This window comes from Colobus angolensis, unplaced genomic scaffold (genome assembly GCF_000951035.1).
Source record: "Colobus angolensis palliatus isolate OR3802 unplaced genomic scaffold, Cang.pa_1.0 Scaffold198, whole genome shotgun sequence".
NCBI classification, from domain to species: domain Eukaryota; kingdom Metazoa; phylum Chordata; class Mammalia; order Primates; family Cercopithecidae; genus Colobus; species Colobus angolensis.
Window position 1 is genome coordinate 1,200,783 of NW_012115132.1, and position 22,995 is coordinate 1,223,777.

The 22,995-nt window shown below is 39.2% G+C and overlaps 1 protein-coding gene and 1 pseudogene across 1 annotated transcript in view; both read left to right on the forward strand.

Moving 5' to 3' along the window:
* SNTB1 (syntrophin, beta 1 (dystrophin-associated protein A1, 59kDa, basic component 1)) overlaps positions 1–22,995 on the forward strand; it is a 336,416-nt gene that overhangs the window by 200,679 nt on the left and 112,742 nt on the right. The window lies entirely within an intron of this gene.
* Positions 18,140–19,931, forward strand: LOC105511039 (annotated as a pseudogene).

Consider the following 22,995-nt stretch of genomic DNA (forward strand, 5'->3'; position numbering starts at 1 on the left):
CACTCACCTCGACCTCCCAAAGCACTGGGATTACAGGCATAAGCCACCATGCCCAGCCAAGAGCCTATATATTTAAAAAATCTCTAAACTTATAATAAAAAGGCAATCAATGCAATTTTTAAAGGACAAAAATGTATACAGACACTTGGTCATAGAAGATAGATGCATAGAAAATGAGCACAGGAAAAGGTGATCTACTTCATTAGTCAATACACACATGCAAATTAAAACCACACAGTGAGATACTGCTACATTCATATGAATCTAGCTAAAATTAAAAAGGATGACTATGTTAGGTACTGGCGAGGATGTGGAAGAACTCAGACCTTCATATACTTCCGTTTGAAAATGAAAAATGGTACAATCACTCTGATACAGTTTGGCTATTCCTTAAAATGTTAAAGGCACACCTACCATATGAACCAGCAATTTCCCTCCTAGCTATCAACCCAAGATAAATGAAAGTATGTGTCTATACAAAAACACAAATGTTCATAGAAGCATTATTTGCTGCTATTACTATAACCAAAAACTAGAAACAACCCACTTTCCCTTTGAAGGATGAATAAACAAACAGTGCTGTATCCATGTAATGGATTACTTAGCCCTGAAACAAATGAACTATTGATACCTGCTACAACATGGATGGATCTTAAAACAATTATGCTGTGTGAAATAAGCCAGACAAAAGGAAGACATACTATATGATTTTATTTATTAAAATTCTAGGAAATACAAACTAATCTATAATGAGAGAAATGGGGGAAGGACTGTCATGGGGGGGTATGTATGTCTAAAATTATTGTGCACTTAAAGTACATCCAATTTATTGCATATCAATTATACCTCAATAAAGCTATTAAAAAATAAATGCAGTTATAGAAATAGTCTTGCAGATAAACTGGACTATTTGCTATTCCTGAACATCCTCAGCTTTCATACATTTCTGTCCTTGGTCATCATCTTCCCACAGACTGGAATACTCTCTCTTCATTCTCCACCTGTCAAAAATCCTCTTATTCCTTAAGCCCCATGTCAAATGCTTTCATCTTCCTGAAGTATTTCCTGATCCTTACACATATCATGGCTTTCCTTCCTTGGATACTCTGTGCTTCCTGAATGGCACACCTGTTCTGCCATGTATTGTAATTATTTTGGTACCATCCGCCTCACTAGGCTATAAATGGCTTAGGTTACATCTAATTTATCTTTGTATCCCCTGTCTTCCTATGCCTAGCAGACTCTGTAACCATGGATGGGTAATTTTTGAGTTCAGTATTTGGAGGACACAATTTCCTAAATATCCAAGCATTAATTCAGAAATAAAACTGTCATAATAGAATGCCCTCCTACTCTGCTGTAATCGGATCTTTAGTATCTCAAGCATTCTCTCTTTTGCACTCACTGTGCCTCCATTATAACTGCAGAGACATTCTGGCTGGTCTCCTTGCCTCCAGTCTCTGTCTTTTCCAATGTGGACTCTCCGGCATGATATCACTAAAATACAAGCTTGATCAGGTCATTATGCTTGAATAATTCTGTCAATGGGTCCTCACGCGGCCTCCTGTTTGTCCCTTTGCTTTCTTGCCCACCTTTCCCCAACACTTCTAAGCCACTCAAGAACTACTTGTGGCCAGGTGCAGTGACTCATGCCTGTAATCCCAGCACTTTGGGAGGCCGAGGCAGGTGGATCACCTGAGGTAAGGAGTTTGAGACCAGCCGTCAACATGGTGAAACCCCATCCCTACTAAAAATACAAAAATTAGCTGGGCATGGTGGCACATGCCTGTAACCCCAGCTACTCAGGAGGCTGAGGCAGGAGAATTGCTTGAACCGGGAGGCAGAGGTTGCAATGAACCGAGATCGCACCATTGCACTCCAGCCTGGGTGACAGAGCGAGACTCGGTCTCAAAAAAAAAAAAAGAACTTCTTGCACATTCCATCATGTGCAATGTACTCTCATACTATCTCTTCCTCAGGCTGCTGCTGTCCTTGGGATGCTCTCCCCTTGGCCTCTACTCTTCCTTTTTGGCTTAGTTAACTTTTCCTCTTCCTTCAGAAGTAAGCTTTAGGGTCATCACTGTTTTAGTCATTGTACATGTAATTCAGTCCATTTCTATCTGTAGATGAGGAAACTCAGATGCAGAGAGGTAATTTCTTTGTTCAGGGCCACTTAGCTCATAGCCAGTACATGGACCAAGCCAAACTGGCTGTTAACGACATTCTAACCTCTGTGATATATGGCCTCTCCTAGATGGCAGTCGTTGGGTTCTCTATCTGCTCCCCTCCAAGCCCCCTGCCACCTCCTGCCGCCACACACACACACACACACACACACACACACACACACACTTCAGCCTCTGTGGACAGTGAGCTCTTTGAAGGCCATGGCTATGTTTTCTAGCCTCAGTAACTCCTAGTACCTAGCAGGCTGCCTAGCAGAAAAAAACATTCAAGGAATATTTTTGAATGAATGATTCAAACATGATTAAGGTTGTTTGTACTTGCTGCACCCAAAAATCTGACCTCTTCCAGTTTACGTTTTTGTAGAAGGTACGTTTAAGTCTAGGAGCTCAGAAGGTCTCCCTGGCAGCACACACACAGCATTCTCCTCTCGCTGTCCATGGCCTGCCCCTCTCAACCCACCCCATGCACCTTGAGGTCAAGAAGTAGAAAGTTTTGGGTTAATTTCTTTCATCTGTAACAATTTTTCTGTTCTACTATTTTAATACACATTATCTTAAAAAACAGGAACTAATGAAATCGAGACAAAACAAATCTAACCTCATAGCTTTGCTGCTTCACAGAGAGACTGACTTTCTTCCCAACTTGTCTGGCACCTTGGCATTTACTGTAAGATAAGAAAGATTGAATTTCATGTAGTGTGACCTTTTAAAACTTGAATTGAGCATTTGCATTATTCTGATTTTTGTCCTTCTTTGCAGAATTGCATGACAATTTAAAACTTGTCTAGATAGTTTAGATATAGATTTTTTTAAATAACAATTTTGTGGGTAGCTGATTTATTTGTTTGTGCTTGTTTAAATCAGTCAGGTAATGAAAATGATTATTGCTATCTACAAAAGAGGTGAAAGTGTCTTTGAGCAAAGACTTCCACAGAGAAAATAATTATGAAGCTGTCATCTCCATAAAGACCTTGACAGTGAAATATCTACAAAGTACAGTGAGTGTTTAAAATACAGAAAGAGCTACTAGTCACAAATTTAGGACCAGCTCTCTGGAAAATGATATAAAAAGTTAAAATTGCCTCCAGCACACCATGAGTTTTCTACTCCTTCCCCATTCTCTGAACATAGATAAACTTAGTTGTTAAGCAATCTGGACTTGCAGCCATAAAAAAGAATGAGTTCATGTCCTTTGCAGGGACATGGATGAAGCTGGAAACCATCATCCTCAGCAAACTAACACAGGAACAGAAAACCAAACACTGCATGTTCTCACACATAAGTGGGAGTTGAGCAATGAACACATGGACACAGGGAGGGGAACATCACAAACCAGGACCTATGGGGGGGTTGAGGGGACAGGGGAGGGGGAACATTAGGACACATACCTAATGCATGTGGGGCTTAAAACCTAGATGACTGGTTGATGGGTGCAGCAAACCACCATGGCACATGTACACCTATGTAACAAATCTGTATATTCAGCACATGTATCCCAGAACTTCAAGTAAAATAAATATTAAAAATAAAAACAAAGAAATCTGGACTCTAGGCTCAGTAATAGTACCTGCAAGTGTGACCTTGGGTAAATAATTTCTCTTCTCCGGAAGTTAGGCTTTTCACCTGTGAAATGAGTGATTGGTTTAAATGGTCTCGAAATTCCTGTTAGTTTATTAATTGTCTTTGATCATTCATTCATTCATGCATTTAACTAGGATAACTTTGGTTTCTGCTTTTTCTCTGTACATGCATGCTTCTTTTTGTTGCACTTTGCTTTATTGTGCTTTGCACATACTCTGGTTTGTTTGTTTGTTTGTTTTTGTTTGTTGGTTTGTTGGTTTTAACAAATTGAAGGTTTGTGACAGCCCTGCCTTGAGCAAGTCTCTAGGCACCATTTTTCCAATACATTGTGCACAGTTTGTATCTGTGTCACATTTTTGTAATTCTCACAGAAATTCATACATGCTTATTATTTTGTATCTGTTATGGTGATCTGTGATCGGTAACTTTGATGTTACTGTTGTAATGGTTTTAGGGTACCACAAACTACACCCATATAAGTCAGATAACTTAATGCATAAATGTTATATGTATCCTGTCTGCTCCATCGATTGGCTGTTCTTCCCTTGCTCCCATCTCTCTCCCTATCCTCAGGTCTTCCTGTTCCCTGAGACATAACAATCTTGAAATTAGGCCAGTGAATACCTCTTTGAAGGCTTCTAAGTGTTCAAGTAAAAGGAAGAGTCACACGTCTCTCACTTACATTCAAAAACTAGAAATGATTCAGTTTAGTGAGGAAGGCATGTCAAAAGCTGAAATAGGCTGAAAGTTAGGCTTCTTGTGCCAAACGCTTAGCCAAGCTGTGAATGCAAAGGGAAAGTTTTTGAAGGAAACCAAAAGTGCTACTCCAGTGAACGCAAATAATAAGAAAGCAAAACAGCTTTTTTGCTGATATGGAAAAAGTTTTGGTGTCCTGGATAAAAGATCAAACCAGCCACAACATTTCCTTAAGCTAAAGCCTAATCCAGAGCAAGGCCCTAACTGTCTTCAATTCTTTGAAGACTAAGAGAGGTGAAGATGCTGCAGAAGAAAAGTGTGAAGCTAGTAGAGGTTAGTTCATAAGGCTTAAGAAGCTGTCTCTGTAACATAGTGCAGGGTGAAACAAGTGCTGATGTAGAAGCTGCAGCAAATTATCCAGCAGATCTAGCTAAGGTCACTGATGAAGGTGACTTCACTAAACAATCGATTTTCAATGTAGATGAAACAGCCTGGGATTGGAAGAAGATACCATCTAGGAATTTCATAGCTAGAGAAGAGAAGTCATTGTCTTCAAATCTTCAGAGGACAGGTTGACTCTCTTGTTAGGGGCTAATGTAGTTTGTAGCTTTAAGTTGAAGCTAATGGTTATCTGCCATTCTAAATCTCCTAGGGCCACTAGATATTATGCAAAACCTTCTCTGCCTGTGTTCTATAGGTGGAAAACAAAGCCTGGATAACTGCACATCTGTTTATAGCATGGTTTACTGACTATTGTAAGACCACTGTTGAGACCTCCTACTCAGCAAAAAAGAGATCCCTTTTAAAAGATTACTGCTTATTGACACTGTAACTGGTCACCCAAGAGCTATGATGGAGATATACAAGAAGATTACTGTTGTTTTCATGTCTGCCAACACAGAATCTATTCTGTAGCCCATAGATCAAGGAGTAATTTTAACTCTTATGTCTTATTTAAGACATGATCATGAGCGAAGGCATGAATCATATAGCCTTATGAAATGTATTTCTAGCACAGGAGAACTAGATACAGGCAGATGTATTTCTTAAATACACTTCATAAGGCTATAGCTGCCATAGATAGTAATTCCTGTGATGGATCTGAGCAAAGTAAATCAACAACCTTCTGGAAAGGATTTACCATCCTAAATATCATTAAGAACATTTGTGATTTATGGGAGGAGGTCAAAATATCAACGTTAATGGGTGTTTGGAAGTTGATTCCAACCCTCATGGATAACTCTGAAGACTTAAGTGAAAGAAGTAACTGCAGATGTGGTAGAAATAGCAAGAGAACTAAAATTAGAAGTGGAACCTGAAGATGTGACTGAATTGCTGCAATCCCATGATAAAACTTGAACAAATGGAGGAGTTGTTTCTTATGGATGAGGAAAAAAAAAAGTGGCTTCTTGAGATGGAATCTATTCCTAGTGAAAATGTTGTAAAAATTGGTGACATGACAAGAAAGGATTTAGAATATTACATAAACTGGGATTACACCTGTAATGCCAGCACTTTGGGAGGCTGAGGCAGGCGGATTGCTTGAGTTCAGGAGTTCGAGACCAGCCTACCTAACATGGTGAAACCCCATTTCTACTAAAAATACAAAAATTAACCAGGCGTGGTGGCATGCACCTGTAGTCCCAGCTACTCAGGAGGCTGAGGCAGGAGAATCACTTAAACCCAGGGGGCAGAGGTTGCAGTGAGCCAAGATCAGGCTACTGTAATCCAGCCTGGGAGACAGAGTGAGACTTTGTCTCAAATAAAAAGAATATTACATAAATTTTGTTGATAAAGCAGCAGCAAGATTTGAGAGGACTGACTAAAATTTTGATAAAAAGTTCTGCAGAGGATAAAATGCTATCAAATACTATCACATGCTGCAAAGAAATATTTTGTGAAAAGAAGAGTCCATCGATGTGGCAAACTTCATTGTCTTATTTTAAGAAAATGACACGGCCATGCCAGCCTTCAAAAACCACCACCCCGATCAGTCAGCAGCCATCAGCATCGAGGCAAGACCCTCCACCAGCAAAAAGATTACAACTTGCTCAAGGCCCAGATGATCATTAGCAATTTTTAGCATTAAAGTACTTGTATGTTAAGGTGTGTACCTTGTTTTCTTAGACGTATTGCCATTGCACACTTAGTAGACTACAGTGTGATATAAACATAACTCTTACGTGCACCGGGAAACCAAAAAAAATCCTGAGATTCATTGTATTGTGATATTCACTGTATTGTCATATTTGCTTTATTGTGGTGGTCTGGAACTGAACCCATGATATCTCTGAGTTATGTCTGTATCTAGTTCTCCTGTACTAACTAAATTGCCTATGATGTTTGCTACTTCCTGAACCCAAGTTCCCTGGCTACTCTCTAGTCCCTTTATGTGATAGATTCTCTTTAAATCCTTCCTGTCCCATCCAGCTTCTGTCTCTTCATCATTCTCTCATGGCCCTCTTCTCTGCTGGGTGGCAGCTACTGATAGTTCCTGTTAAAAGGTTCTTAGATGCTAATAACTTAATTTACTGCCTTCTACAGGTAACACATCTTTATTTATATAGAAACCTGAGACACAATGCCTTTATCTATATCCTCTCCCCTTTTCTCCGCCTGTACTCTCACTAAGGAAAGATTTAGTAGAAAATACAACTGAATGGATGAGTGATATTTTGGTAATGGTGAGGTACTGTTATTATGTATAAGCACTGCTAAATTCACATAGTAAATAATTGCTTTGATAATTTATTGAGAATTGAGTGATGATTCTCTGCACCTAAAATAGGTACAAATGATTCTCTCACATTAGGAATTTCTTGAGTTATTTGCAAATTTAAGAAAGCATGTGCTTGTTCAAGATTGCTTGAGTATAATCTTAGTGACTACTGAAACAGTATCTGTGTTGAGTTCTCTTCACATGCCTCCTGGCATGTCTGGCAATTACTAGGCACTAAAAAATAATTGATAAGTTGATGAATGAAAAGGCATTTTTGTCACAATTTTGCAAATGGGTCAGACAGATAAATCTTATTATTTTACATGAAACTCTGACTTAATGAGAGATTGTACTTGAGAGATTATTCGATGAAAAAAATCCAGGACTTGATCCAAGGGTGGGGCAATGAGGAGATAAAGTGGCCTATTTTTGGAGAGGTATAAGTCAAAATGCTTTCTAGCAATATTAAGTAGGCAGCACGGGTGCTGCCAATTTCCATTTCCATGCCCACAGCAAACATCCATAAATGATTATGACACTTATCCTAGATGAGCCTGGAATGAGGCTTCAGATTCCTTTCAAGACATCATTTCAGGCAACCGCTACCATTTAATCAAAGTTGGCCTAGACACTATTCACAAGAGCAGAGACTTGGAACCAACCCAAATGTCCATCAATGACAGACTGGATTAAGAAAATGTGGCACATATATACCATGGAATACTATGCAGCCGTAAAAAAGGATGAGTTCATGTCCTTTGTAGGGACATGGATGCAGCTGGAAACCATCATTCTCAGCAAACTATCACAAGAACAGAAAACCAAACACTGCGTGTTCTCATTCATAGGTGGGAACTGAACATTGAGATCACTTGGACACAGGAAAGGGACCATCACACACCGGGGCCTGTCGTGGGGTGGTGGGAACGGGTAAGGATAGCGTTAGGAGATATACCTAATGTAAATGACGAGTTAATGGGTGCAGCACACCAACATGGCACATGTATACATATATAACAAACCTGCACGTTGTGCACATGTACCCTAGAACATAAAGTATAAAAAAAAAAAAAGTTGGCCTAGAAAATAAAACTTATATCCCATCCTAGGTTAGTCACTGCCCCAACTCCACTGAGAAAAGTTGGTAACTTACAGTCTGGCTAGCTCTTCTGAAAGGGAGGTACCGCCAAGATAATACTGATAAAAATTGTATACTGGGGCCTAGAGAAGAGGACAAGAGGCATCAAGGATGTTGGGTCATTCAACTTCAATTATTGGAAAGATATTGATGGCATTAAAACAAAATAACCATAGGAAAAACAGACTCTTGAAGAGTAGCTTGTACATGTATATACTATAAGTCTCAGGTTATAACAAGGTATCCAAATGAAAATGGAGCTATTTAACCAAACTCACAGTGTTTCTCTCCAAATCTGAATCATTTTCAGTTTTTTATCTTAGTAAATAGCACTGTCATTAATTTAGTTGTCTAAGCCCGAAACCTAGGCATCACCTTGACACTTCTGTCTTCCCCGCCACCTCACAGTTAATCTATCATAACATCCTGTCAGTTTTATTTTCTATACCTTTTTCTAACTCATGTACTTTACACCATCTCCACCACTAGATATTACACGAGACATACTAATACTAAAAAATTATTCCATGTTTATCTGAAACTCAAGTTTAACTGGGCAGCCAACATTTTTATTTGCTAAATCTGGCAACCCTAGTCTAAAATAATCTAATTCAAAAGAGGCAAAAGTAGGCCCTCAGACTCTAAATGGTGTGATCTAGATTGGGCTGTGGGATAGATTATTTATCAATGTAAGTACTAAGATTATAAGACAAATGCACATTTATTTGCCCTGCATAGCACCTTGTCTATTTAGGTGGCTTATTATTTTTTAAAATCAGTTGAGCAAGGTAAAACCACAGAATATTTTGGGAGGTATAGATGATATGCATAGTGAGAAAACAAAATGTTTTCTTTAGTTTTGACATTAGCTGACTTTTCTTGTAAAATTAATAATGATATCATTTCCCAAGGAAAGGTCAAAGTGCTGAAATTCTTCACGTATTTTGTAAATTTATGTGTCACTGAAAAACTGAAATCTAGCCAACATGAGAGATATTGTCAAGTTCCTTCAGAGCTTAGCAGAATACTATATCATGCATGACCTGTTTTTGAAATAGGATTTTGTGAAAAATACCAGAACACCTTTTCTGGTTTCTTTTTCATTAACTGCTCACACTTTACACATTCCTTAAATGATCTCCCTGGTTCCTATCATGGCAACCTGCTTCCTAAATCCACATTCTTAGCTGAGGATTGTAGTTTCAGGCAATAGAATCAACTCTGGTTAAGGATATTATGGTGTTCACGGATTTCCTCAAAATTTCAAAAACACAGTCTATGGAAACTCAACACCAACCAATCCTGAATGCTGCTCTAGGGAAAGTACCCATTTGTCACCTTCGTAGCAACTAGCAACAGTTTCACAACTCACACACTGCCTCAGCTCACACCAATGACATCTGAGATTGGCCGAGCTCTACCTAAAAATGGGGTGCCTCCTCCTTCCTGCCTTCCAGATGATGGAGTCTATGCATGTCTACGCACATTTACTTCCTGATGTTCCCCCCTTCAGAATTGCCATTCAGTGTGAGTGGTTCTGTTCTTGAGCAACAAGGAAGGCTGGGAACTTGGATTCTGGCTTCTATCTTTGGGAAGCTCAACATATAATTTGGAAAATTTTCCAAATACACAGGAAGGATATTCAGAAGATATTGAACAGCAACCAACATGAAATATGTTCCCTGCTTTCCAGACACCACATTTTATAACCATCCTGCTAGATGGAGCATAATGATTAAGTCATGGGCTTTGGAGTCCAATGAACTTTGGTTCTAGTTCCAGTTTTACCTCTTACTAATGGGAAAAGGCAGGATGGGCTACCCCGCTAAGACACCATCTTCTTATCTGTGAAATAGACACATTAATACTATTCACCTCATAGGACGGTATGAGGATAAAATGAGAAAAGTGAACAAGTATGGTGGTGGAGTTTGCATCTTCACGGAACAAATACTTATCCTCATTACAAATGTGATTACTACCAATCTTTTTACCTCTTTCTTTTACATCTTGTAGTTACAACCCATTTTAGGATTTTTTAAATAATCTGATTTTTGCTTTGGTGTTATCGTTTTCACATAAGAATACTTCTTTCTACTGAAGCATTTCATCAATGACATTATTGCAAAAGGTCTGCAAATATTCATTTTTTTAAAAGTTTTCTAATTTTTTCCTGATTACGTTGAAAAAAATTGGAAACTACAGAAAAGCAGAAAGGTGGAAATAAAAATACCCTGAAATGTCATGATCTAGAGTTAACCACTGTTACTTGTCTGTCGAGAAGTATTTTTCATCAACCATAGGAATCACAGATTTGAGGAACTGAAAGCGACCATAATGACCATGTGGTTTGAATTCTCTTAGATTCCCCGAATTTGCTGCAAGCCAGCGAAACTTCATCTTCCTGACTAGTTTCATCTGTGTTTTCTCCAGAGTCACTTGGAGGGGAAAGGTCACTTGAAACTTTCATTGTCAGGTTGTGAGTTGTTTTATTTATTAATTTCATAGTAGGAGGCTTCACATTTTATGTGTTAGCCTCATGTTTCTAAACAGAGGAAGTAGAGGATGCTGGGAAATATTGACTCTATGGAAGCCTTTGAGAGAGCAAGAGGGGAAGAAAATTACTCTTTTATTGTGAGTTTTGCCAAATGATCTCTGAGAAGCTGTGATATCATTCATATGCCGTGCCAAGCTGCATTGAAACGGCTCATCTTGGCAGACATTGAGAGTGAGCATATAATTCCTTGGGGTTGGGATGGGCTGTTATCAGAAATAGTTCCATAGGCAGTATTTACATAACTGTGGTGGAGTGTGAGAATAAACACAGCTGTGGCATTGCCCTAAATATTTCTATTCAGCAGGGAATTAAAAGAGAACTTTATCGCTGAATGACAGATAAACACAATTCATCAAGCAGTGGTCAGTTCAACTGGGGAACAAAATAGGAGTTATAAAAGACTGGCCTGCTGAAAATAGCTCCAATCAGCCATCCTGACTTTATTGCTGCTTTACTCCCTCCCTCCCTCTTCTTCCCTAGTTCCAGAAATGTAGGGCTCATCAGCCAGCAAGGAAGTTGTCTAGATTTTCTTTACCCCAAGAAGGAAGTCGAGGACACTGTCCTTTACTGAGTAAAGACCTACCCTGGGCCAGCATGCTTTATGTATGTTCCTTACTTCAGAATGGTTCCCCATTTTCTTTCTGGGCTATAAAACTGAATGTTGGTGGGAGTAAGATTTCTTGCCAAGAAGACAACTTTTTAACTCCAAAGTGAGCTAAAATGGACACGTGATTTCACAGCTCTAAATGATCTAAATTCATCTTATGAATTTTTTAAGCGTCCATATATTTTAAATAGTAGTGCAGTCCTGGTTCTGCTATGCCCAGGAAGATAGTTATATGATGTATTTGTGTAATAGTTTTCAAGAATTGCCATAACAAAGTACCACAAACTGAGTAGCTTAAAACAATAGAAATTTATCCTCTCTCAGCTTTGGAGACTGGAAGTCTGAAACCATAGTGTCAGCAGGGTTGGTTCTTTCTGGATGTTCTGAGGGGTAAACCATTTCATGCCTCTATCCTAACTTCTAGTGGTTGCCTGCCCTCCTTGGCATTCCCTGTCTTCTGGCTGCATCACTCCAATCTCTGCCTCCACCTTCACATCGCCTTCTTTTCTGCACGTCTCTCTGTGTCTTTTCTGTCTCTTATAATAGCACTCTTATTGGATTTAGGACCCACCCTAATACACTGAGTGGAATGAGGAGATAATGAGATAAGGATTTCATCTGAATCCTTCCCTTAATTACATCTGCAAGGATCCTATTTCCAAATAAAGTCACATCCTGAGGTTCCCCAGGAACCTGAATTTTGGAGGGACACTATTCAATGCACTGCACATGGTGAGTTAATTGGAGACAGAGACCATGTACTCCAATTGCCTCTACAGCACATAACACATGCCAGACACCTCATCAGTGTTCTAGAACACTTGCTAATTGGCTGTGACAGCATTGCATGTTTCTTACTCCGTTTTGTAACCCAAGAGATTTACTGGGATTTTCTGTTTTAATATGCATGCCTTGACTCTTTACTAATAGAATTTCTAAGAGAGACCTATAGGTATAGATAATATGAAAACATTATGTTCACTAATATAGTTTTTTCCCCCATTTACTGAGTCAACAGAAAGTCTTAAAATGCTAAAAACATAAGTGACAACTACTAACATCATGTCACAAAGCACTTTCATAATTATTACCTCATTTGATACTCCAGTAACCCTGTGAATGTTATCACCTTCATTATCATCATCATCACCACTTTGATCATTACCACCACCATCTCAATTTTATATGGGATGAAGAAACTCAAGGCTCAGAGAAATGAAAAGACCTATTTGAGGTCAGTGTATGAGTCAGGACTTTTGGTTGTATTTTGAAAGTAGCCCAACTTGAACTGGCTTAAGAAAAAAAAAGGAACATAGAAGAGCAGGCCCTTCCCTCTTGATGGCAAGATGGTCATCACAGATCCATGATTGCATCCAACCCCCCAGTATTTACAATGAGGAGGGGAAAAAAGTCTCCTTAACAATTATTCCTGGAATGCAATTTCTTTACTTTCTATCACTTTCTGTTATGGAATGTGCATTACACTGGATCCAGCAGAAATTCTGGGCCTGGATCTCTTTGGTCCAAATTGTTTCATACCTACAACCCTCAAGCCATCACATCCCCCAGACCACATAGAATGAGAATGAGGATAAAGCCTGTTACCAGAAAAGCAGGATATGGAAATGGCAGACAAACAACAGAAGCATAGTTTACAAATGACAGCTTGGGCTTGAGACAAGATGGTTTTAACCAATAGATCTATTCTATGGCCCGTCCTTCTCCTCTTCTGTTTAAATGCATTGAATACATGATAAATGCACAATGGAACAAAATTTAAAAGATACAAAGTTATACAGTTAAAATCTCCCTTCCAATTTTGTCCTCCTGTCACTCAGTTTCCCTCCTAATTGAACTCATCTCTATACCCCTCCAGGGATAGTTACAGTTTCCACATTTACAAGCATCATATGAGTTGTTTTTACATCAGTGATACATTATTCTCACTGTTCTGTCCGGCGCTTTTTTCGCTCCACTCTGTTAGGTATTTTTGGCTCTCTGACTTTAATGACTTCAACCACCCAGGCACAGTGACATTTTCACACACCACTTAGTTTTCACTCTTGAATTTTTTTCTGCTTTCCTTTTTCTCTCCTTCTCCCTACCCTCTTCTTACTGCATTTCCTCATTTTACCTCCTTCCTTATGTTCATAATGTAATTATTGAAGTTGAAACTACCTTTTTAAGAAAACACATAATACTAAACATTTGACCCTACAAAATGGTTCTTTTGAGGTATGTTATCAGCAAAAACCTACTGAAAAAAATGAAACCATTTCTCATCTCTTTTCACCCCAGAGTCACTGATTAGCTCAGACTATGAGAAAGCAACAGCTAATTGTAGCTCTAGTTATGGCCACAACACTCATTAACTGGTGCCCCTCAACAGGAACCTCATATAGCTCTCTTTTGTTTTTAGAATAAAGAGGCAGATGGGTTAAAGGGTGACATGTTATCAGGTTTGCCCCAAATCTTTTAGTATCTCGCAAAAGACTCATGCATCTTTCCCTAAAGTTATTTTGTTTTCATGCCAGGATAGTAGAAAGAGCCTTTGTATAACCTTTTGGTTTTTCCTGGGGCTTGCATTTTTCTTCAAATCCCAGTACTCTGGAAAGCAGTTGGACTATAGCCCACCTGCCCTGGAGGACTCTCCCTGCTTCATTGGACCAATACAATTTTATTGTGCACAAATTTGGAAAGACTATTCATTGTAAACTAGGAAAACTGATCAAGATGGGCATGGCACTGTGACATCTCATACATGTTATTTCATTTAATCTTTTCAATAATCTCAATAGACAAGTATATTGAGACATTCTACAGATAAAGAAATTGAGGCTAGGGAGTTTAAGTAACTTGTCTAATGCATCACAGCCAATAAGTCATAAAGCCACTCTGAACCCAATAAGTCACAAAGTCAGTCTGAAAGTCATAAAGCCAATGTTTATTCCAGCATGCATCTTTTCAATTGGTAAGAATATGGGTGGCTGAAAGAATTATTGCACAACCAATCAGGAATGGAATTTCTTTACTCCCTACCACTTTCTATTCTGGAACGTGCATTACACTGGATCACATTTTGGTAAAATGAGGTCAAATAACAAATTAAGTCAAAATGTGTTTATTTGAAGTTCAGTTAATGCCAAGTAGTGGGGATATATAGGTGTAAAATCACCCGATGACCTTGTTGAGAATCTTGAGTTGTCACCCAGGGATTTGAAGGACTTCAGTGATACCAAGTACCTATCCTTTGCCTTAGATAGTAGAACTCATTGATATTAAAAGAAGAATTTTGTAGTCCTTTCTCCTCTCCCTTTGGGTTTTGTTGGGGGTGAGGGAAAAAGGGGGAATGTAAGTTGCTGAATTATTTTAATTACTCATTGCACAAATAATTGACACCTTTTCCATGCCAAACTTTTGTCAGATCAGCCCAACAATTCTTAGCCCACCATCATATTTGGTGGTTTCATGCTGCCGTCATTTGTGGTCAGTGAGAGGCTCTTTCTCATCTCTCCTATTGTCATTGACCCCTATCTTAAGTCTACCATATGTCTCATCTTATAATCCAGAGTCAAAGCTTAGTTAAAAAGAATGATTTCCCTCTTTACTTGGATCTGCAAGATCTTCATAGGCTACTGGTTCGCAGCTCCAAAAATTCTCCCTCTACATTTGCAAACAGGCTCTTTGCAGGACTTTACTTCATCTGAAAGCTTCTCTATGGTGGTTTTAAGATACCGATATGTCTACAAATGCTTTGGTACTCTTCCTTGTATCCTAGTGGAGCTTAATTCTCCTTTTGTTGAATGTGTATTGGACTTACTGACGCACTTCTAACAATAAGAATAAACCAAAACTCAAGGTGTGTCTGCTGGTGGGAATGTAAACTAGTAAAACCACTATGGAAAACAGGATGGAGGTTCCTTAAAGAACTACAAGTAGAACTACCATTTGATCCAGCAATCCCATGACTGGGTATCTACCCAGAGGAAAAGAAATCATTATATGAAAAAGACACTTGCACATGCATGTTTATAGCAACACAATTCACAATTGCAAAAATATGGAACCAGCCGAAATGCCCATCAACCAATGAGTGGATTAAAATATGTGTATACATACACCACAGAATACTACTCAGTCATATAAAGGAACAAAATAATGGCATTTGCAGCAACCTGGATGAAGTTGGAAACTGTTATTCTAAGTGAAGTAACTCAGGAATGGAAAACCAAATATCAAATGTTCTTACTTATAAATGGGAACTAAGCTATGAGAATGCAAAGGCAGAAGAATGATATAATGGACTCTGGGGACTCAGGAGAAGGGGTGGGAGGGTGGTGAGGGATAAAAGACTGCCCATTGGGTACAGTGTACACTGCTCAGGTTATGGGTGCACCAAAATCTCAGAAATCACCACTAAAGAACTTATCCATATAACCAAAAACGACCTGTTCCCCCAAAACTATTGAAATTTAAAAATCAAAGAAACAACAACAAACATGGTGTGTGCCTTTGAAGACCAGGTCAGAAAAGGCATAGCAGTTCCTTTTTTTCTTTGGAGGAAACACCTGCCATGTCAGGAGGACACTCAAGCAGCCTTTGGAAAAGGCTCATATGGCAAGAAACTGAGGCCTCCTGCCAATGGCCATAAGAGGGAGCCATCTTAGAAGTGGATCCTCAACCCCAGTCAAGCCTTCAGATGCCTGCAACCCCCTGTCAGCATCCTAACTGCAAATTCGTGAGCCAGAACCACTCAGCTAAGCCATTCCCAAATTCATGACCTACAGATACTGTGAGATAACAGATGTTTGGAATTTTGTTTTGTTTTGTTTTTGTTTTTCAGTAAGGGTCTTGCTCTGTCACCCAGGTTGCAGTGCAGTAGTGCAATCATGACTTTTACTGCAGCCTTGACCTCCTGTGCCCCAAGCAATCCTCCCACCTCAGCCTCCTACGTAGCTGGGACTACAGGTGTGCACCACCATGCCTGACTACTTTTTAAATTTTTTGTAGAGATGGGTCCTCCTTACTTGTCCAGGCTGGTGTCAAACTCCTGAGCTCAACTAATCCTCCCACTTCAGCCTCCCAAAGTGCGGGGATCACAGGGATCACAGGCATGAGTCACTGTGGCTGGCCTGGAATTTTAAGCCAAATTTTAATTGAAGGGAATTTGTTAGTCAGTAGTCCATAGCTAACATACTCTCCAGGAACCATCTGTTGTATTAGTCTTCCGGGGACAACTACCAATAGGTGCAGCTCATTAGGGGGCTCCAGCTTGGCCTCAGAGAGGCCTGCGGTGGTCTTTAATCTATATAAATTTGTGGAACATTTAAAGCATATGCCCAGGCTTCAATCTCTGGAACCTTACTCAGTATGACTGGGATAGGGTCCGACCATTTATATTTAACTGAATGATTTTTTAAAAAGAAGCCTATTAAAGGATATCTGAAGAATACTTTTGGTTGAGAACCTTGCTGTTCTTTTTGATGATAAAAAGCAACAGGCCTCTCTGCTCTGTGTCTTTTGTATTCTTCCTCTGAAAACTGATGGGGGAAGCTCAGTTTACCATTCCATGTCCCTCTCAGCCATTGGGAAGCCTGGCAAACAACCAAGCTCAGTCCTTTTTTTTAAATGAACCTATGGCACAGCCCTTCTCAAACTGGACTAGAGTCGGATTTTCCTGGAGGATGATTGCTGGACCTCATCCCCAGAGTTCCTAGTTAAGTAGGCCTGAGGTGGGAACCTATAATTTGCATGCAAATACTGCTGGTCTGTGGTTCCACCTTAATTATCACTGCCAACAAGTATGGGACCTGGTACTTCAACTTTGCCTCAGAAATTGTCCTAGATCCTCCCTACACTTCAGGTAGCAACAAAAAATGATCCATTCATCCATTTTTGCCTGAGGCAAAAGTTAATCCATAGAAATTCGAATAGTGATCATATTGGAGGACAGGAGCTAGAAAGGGTATACAAAAGGTATGTCTGGGATGACTGTAATATTCTATTTTTTGATCTGAGTGATGGTGACACAAATATATTCTCTTCGCAAAAATACAGTTGAGGTGGACACCTACAATTTGTGCAGTTTTCCGTCTGTAGGTTATACTTTAAAAGTTGACTTAAAAATTAATAATAATGATAAGCACTGTCAAAACCTGGAAGAAATGGGCGTCCGCATCCCTAGCCTATACCTCTGTTTGCAAGTCTGCCTTATCCTAGGGCCATGCGGGCAACCCAACAAAGAAAATACTGTTTTCTTTCTTTCATTTTTGCTGGCATCACTTGTGTGTGTGTGATACCTGTAGAGTCCTGTTTCCCAATATGTCATTTCTTTGAAAACAAATGCCAGCCTTCAAAAGAAAATATTGTAAATGACGTATTTGCATGCTTTAAATTCCTAGAATAATAGATACTGATAGAGTATCTTGAAAAGTCAGTTGATAACCGCCATTGCTGATTAAAAATAAAGTTTTAAAGAAAGGAGAGAAAAGCAAGCTGAGCTCTCATTAATGCCTTTGAGAATCCTCGTTTGTGTTCTGCTATGCAACTTTACTGAACAGTGAGAACTTTGGGAGACAATGAACTCACCCCAGATTTATTACCCATTTCTTTGAAAAGAACCTAAAAGTCATGAGTTTTTTTTGATTGACAATTGATTCTAATTATTAAGTCTTTGGATATGAATGAAGAAGGAGGAAGAAAAAAAATGCTGTCTATTTGACAGGAGATTCTTACTCTACCGACAACCCCAATATCCATGGTTCCTTTTCTTGTTGAAGGACTGCTGCATATTATTATAGATGATAATAAGAGAACAGAAATTATCTCAGAGATTGGGGCACCCATTGTTACTGTTGGTGTTTACGATGACCCAGTTGATGCAAGAAAGGAAGGACTCAGGATGGCTGAAATAAAAGTTAAGCATATTGAAGCCAAAGAAGCTTTGGAAAATTATATTACCTTGCAGGATTTTTAACTCGGCGTCAAAATTAAAAGAAGAAATAAAAGCATTAGAAGATATCAAAAGAAACCTTTTGAAAGAGACAGAGCAATTTGAAATTAAAGAAGTCCACATAGAGAAGAATGACGCAGAAACATTATAGAATGTCTTATGCTGTGAACTGTTGAAGCAGATGTCCATTTCAGCAGGCATAAGTGCAGCCATGAATGGGATCATTTAATTTTTTATTCTTCCTAAGATAATACATGTTTACCCTACAGTAAGAAATCTGACTGTTTTATGCTCAGGAGCTGCAGACTACAGAATCAGGATTTTGTATGTAACACTTTGTGTTATTATTGCAGGTTTTGCAAATTGATGATGTCACAACAAAAATAAGTGCTTTACAGGGAATCTTTGACTAGCTGATAATGTTTGGGGTTGAACCACTTAAACCTAAAAAATCAAAGCCTTTTAATATGAAGGTGCAGAGATAAACAGTGATTGATGAACAAGAGTCATAAAAAGTTGAAAAGGCCTTACAGCGAAGAATGTTCTGAAACTCCTTTCTGTCTACACTTAGGACAGGAGCCACAGAAGGACTAGCCAAGCTGATGTTCTCTGGGCTTTGGGTCAGCAGCAGGACTTTTTCGCATCTTAATTTTGTAATGGTAGAGTCCTGTGACTGAAGAGGATGTTCGACTTTGACATTGCCTAGGCGTGTTCTCCCCCATGTTTGCTTCTGCAAGCAGGACTGATCAGGAATGCTTTGAAGAAGTTTCTCTTTCAAGCCTGCAAACACTGGCCAGTGCTCCTGCATCTTCTCCTTTAGCTGAAATTGATATCAGAAATGTTGTTGAGTTACTTATAGATTTGACGAGAACAAGCAGATTAAATCCTCAGGCCAAGAATTCCTAAGATTATCAGGCCTTAACAGTACATGACAGTTTGGCTATAAAAATTTGCAGTGAGATCTTAACAAGGCCATGCTCACCAGAAATTCGGGTCTCTATAAAAGCATTGAGTTATTTAGAACTCAATAGCCATCTTGCAAAAGATCTTCCGGTTCTATTGAATGGGATTCTGGAGCAAGTAAAGGGTGGGGCACGTCTGAAAGCTTTGGAGAAAATCAAGATTCAGTTGGCAAAAAGGAAATAAAGAATTTGGTGACCAGCCTGAAGCAGCACAGGATGCCAACTTGACTACAACTATTTTTCAAAATGAAGATGAAAAGAATAAGGAAGTACATATGACTCTTAGGGATGTAAAAGCAACCCTGGCATCAAAATCTAGTCAGCAAAAGACTAATAGGGGACAGAGAAAAGTGACAGCTTCAGCTAAGATGAAGAGGAGACATCAGATTGCTGAGGCTGACTCTGAAAGTGACCATGAAGTTCTAGAACCAGAATCAGAAATGAAGATGAAACTACCAAGACAAGCCAAAAGAGCAGTGCTGGAAAACAGTAAACTTAATCTTGCACAATTTCTCAATGAAAATTTAAGTTAGGAAAGATAGTGGAGGTAGAGTTCTTTGAAATTATCTTCTGTTCTTTGCTTGAATAAAGTTAGCCTTGTCGAAATTTTTTAAAAGGCCTTCAAAAGAAAATATTGTAAATGAAATATTTGTATGTTTTAAACTCCTAGAATAATGAATATTGGTAGAATAACTTGAGAAGCCAGTTAACCACAATTGTCTTTATTTTTTGTTTTTTTTGTTTGTTTGTTTTGTTTGCTTTTGGGACAGAGTCTCGCTCTGTCTCCCAGGCTGGAGTGCAGTAGCCCAATCTCAGCTCACTACAACCTCCACCTCCCGGGTTCAGGTGATTCTCCTGCCTCAGTCTCCTGAGTAGCTGGGACTACAGGCGCCCGCCACCACGCCTGGCTAATTTTTGTATTTTTAGTAGAGATGGGGTTTCACCGTATTGGCCAGGTTGGTCTCGAACTCCTGACCTTGTGATCCACCTGCCTCGGCCTCCCAAAATGCTGGGATTACAGGCATAAGCCACCACGCCCAGCCCATCATTGTCAATTAAAAATAAAGTTTTAAAGAAATAGAAGAAAAACAAGTTAAGCTCTCATTGATGCTCTTGAGAATGCTAGTTTGTATTCTGCTCTGCAACTTTACTGAAGAGTGAGAACTTAGGGAGAGAATGGAAACTCTCACCTTAGATTTATTACCCATATTTTTGAAACATGCCTAAGAGGCGTGAGATTTTTTTCCTCTGTGTGAGGACAGTTGTCACCAAAAGAATTCCCTGTTCCATCACATAAAATTTTTGGTATCTCACTGGGGAGACTGGCTTTGCAAATTCCTTAAAAAGAATACTAATTATGGCTAAAGTTCTCCTAGAGACATCCCACTTTCCAAACCTTCCTTCTTCTACAACTTACACTTGTGGTAAAACGGTTTAGTCACTGTAAAAGGTTGGTTTCAAATGTTAATGAAGCCAAGTTGCACTGGGTCTTCTAACTCTCAAGCCATCTGCAAAATTGTTATTTTGAAACTCAGGAGCTCGGTGGCACATTATTGGGCATAGTTGTTGATGATGAATACTACACTTCACATCGCTGCAGAAGACAGTGAATGCCCCCCACAGGACATTGTCCAATCTCAAGGAGAGGTATCATGGTATAGTATTTAAATTCACAGGCTTTTGAGCCTATTTAACATGGGTTTTCATCATTCTCAGCAAACTATCGCAAGAACAGAAAACCAAACACCACATGTTCTCACTCATAGGTGGGAACTGAACAATGAGATCACTTGGACTTGGGAAGGGGAACATCATACACCGGGGCCTATTATGGGGAGGGGGGAGTGGGGAGGGATTGCATTGGGAGTTATACCTGATGTAAATGATGAGTTGATGGGTGCTGATGAGTTGATGAGTGCAGCGCACCAACATGGCACAAGTACACATATGTAACAAACCTGCACGTTGTGCACATGTACCCTAGAACTTAAAGTATAATAATAAAAAATAAATAAATAAAAATTAAAAAAACATGGGTTTGAATCCCAGCATCACCAACAGTGTGGCCTTGGGTAAATTGCTTCTTCCTCTCTCTCTCTCTCCAAAGTTCAATTTTTTCTTCTGTTAAGGGCGGGGGTTAATAATATCAGTCACAGGGCTATTAGAAGCATTATATATAATAATATAAAATGATTTAAAAGTTTGCCTGGCACATAGTAAATTCTCAGTGAATAATAGCATGAGTATTAAGGGATGAAAGGAAGTTAATAAATGGATAATTTTATTCAGCTTTGAATTTCTGAATCCCTGTATCTTTCTAATGTAAACATGAATGAATAAATGATATTTATTGCATATATACATGAATGAATATTGGGGTTTTTTTTCTCTATGCAATTAAAAAGTATCTGTCTAAAATTTACAGATACGGAGAACAGGTTAGCTGTTGCCTAAGGATTTGGTATGTGGTGGGGGTGGGGGACACATGACTAAAAAGGGGTAGTTGCGGGGGAGATTAAAGATCTCTGCTTTGTGGTGATGGAGTAGTTCTGCATTGTAATTGCAGTGGGGTTTACACAAATCTACACATGGAAAAAATGGCATAGAAGTATACCTTCACATCGTACCCATGTCAGTGTCCTAGTTTTGATAATGTACTATAGGAGGTAAAATATAACCACTGGGGGAAACTGGTAAAGGGCATCCCAGACTTCTTTGTTCTATTTGTGCAACTCCATGCTAATCTATAATTACTTCAAAATGAAAAGTTAATGATTAAGGTATCTGTTGAGAATTTCCTTCTTTTACCACAATTACAGTATACAGATCTCTCACTCTGTTTCTCCAGTAATCCAATTAGAGTTCTGGCATAAGCTTTGGTGTTGGACTTTTATTTTTATTTTAGTTTATTTTATTTGAGACTGAGTCTCACTCTGTAGCCCGGGCTGGAGTACAATGGCTGGATCTCAGCTCACTGCAACCTCTGCCTCCCAGGTTCAAGCAATTCTCCCACCTCAGCCTCCTGAGTAGCTGGGATTACAGGCATAAGCTTTGGTGTTGGACTTTTATTTTTATTTTAGTTTATTTTATTTGAGACTGAGTCTCATCTTGTTGCCCGGGCTGGAGTACAATGGCTCCGCTTACCACAGTCTCCGCCTCCCGGGTTCAAGTGATTCTCCTGCCTCAGTCTCCCAAGTAGCTGGGAATAACAGTCATGCACCACCATGCCCAGCTAATTTTGTATTTTTAGTATAGACAGGGTTTCTCAGTGTTGGTCATGCTGGTCTCCAACTCTCGACCTCAGGTGATCCGCCTGCCTCAGACAGCCTCCCAAAGTGCTGGGATTACAGGCATGAGCCACCACACCTGGACTGTAAATTATTTATACTTCTTTTTCCCGGTCTAAAACATGAGGGTAAAAATTAAGATGTAAATGACAGGAATGTGTTAAGAAATAAATGAGCTAAGGTATGCAAAATATAGAACTCAATACTTAGAATTTCGTAAGTTATCATTTTTTTTTAGAAATGCCAACATCTTTTCTTTTTGTCAAATTATACTTGCTAGTATGGGCCACTTTTCATTGGTTCCTCCAAA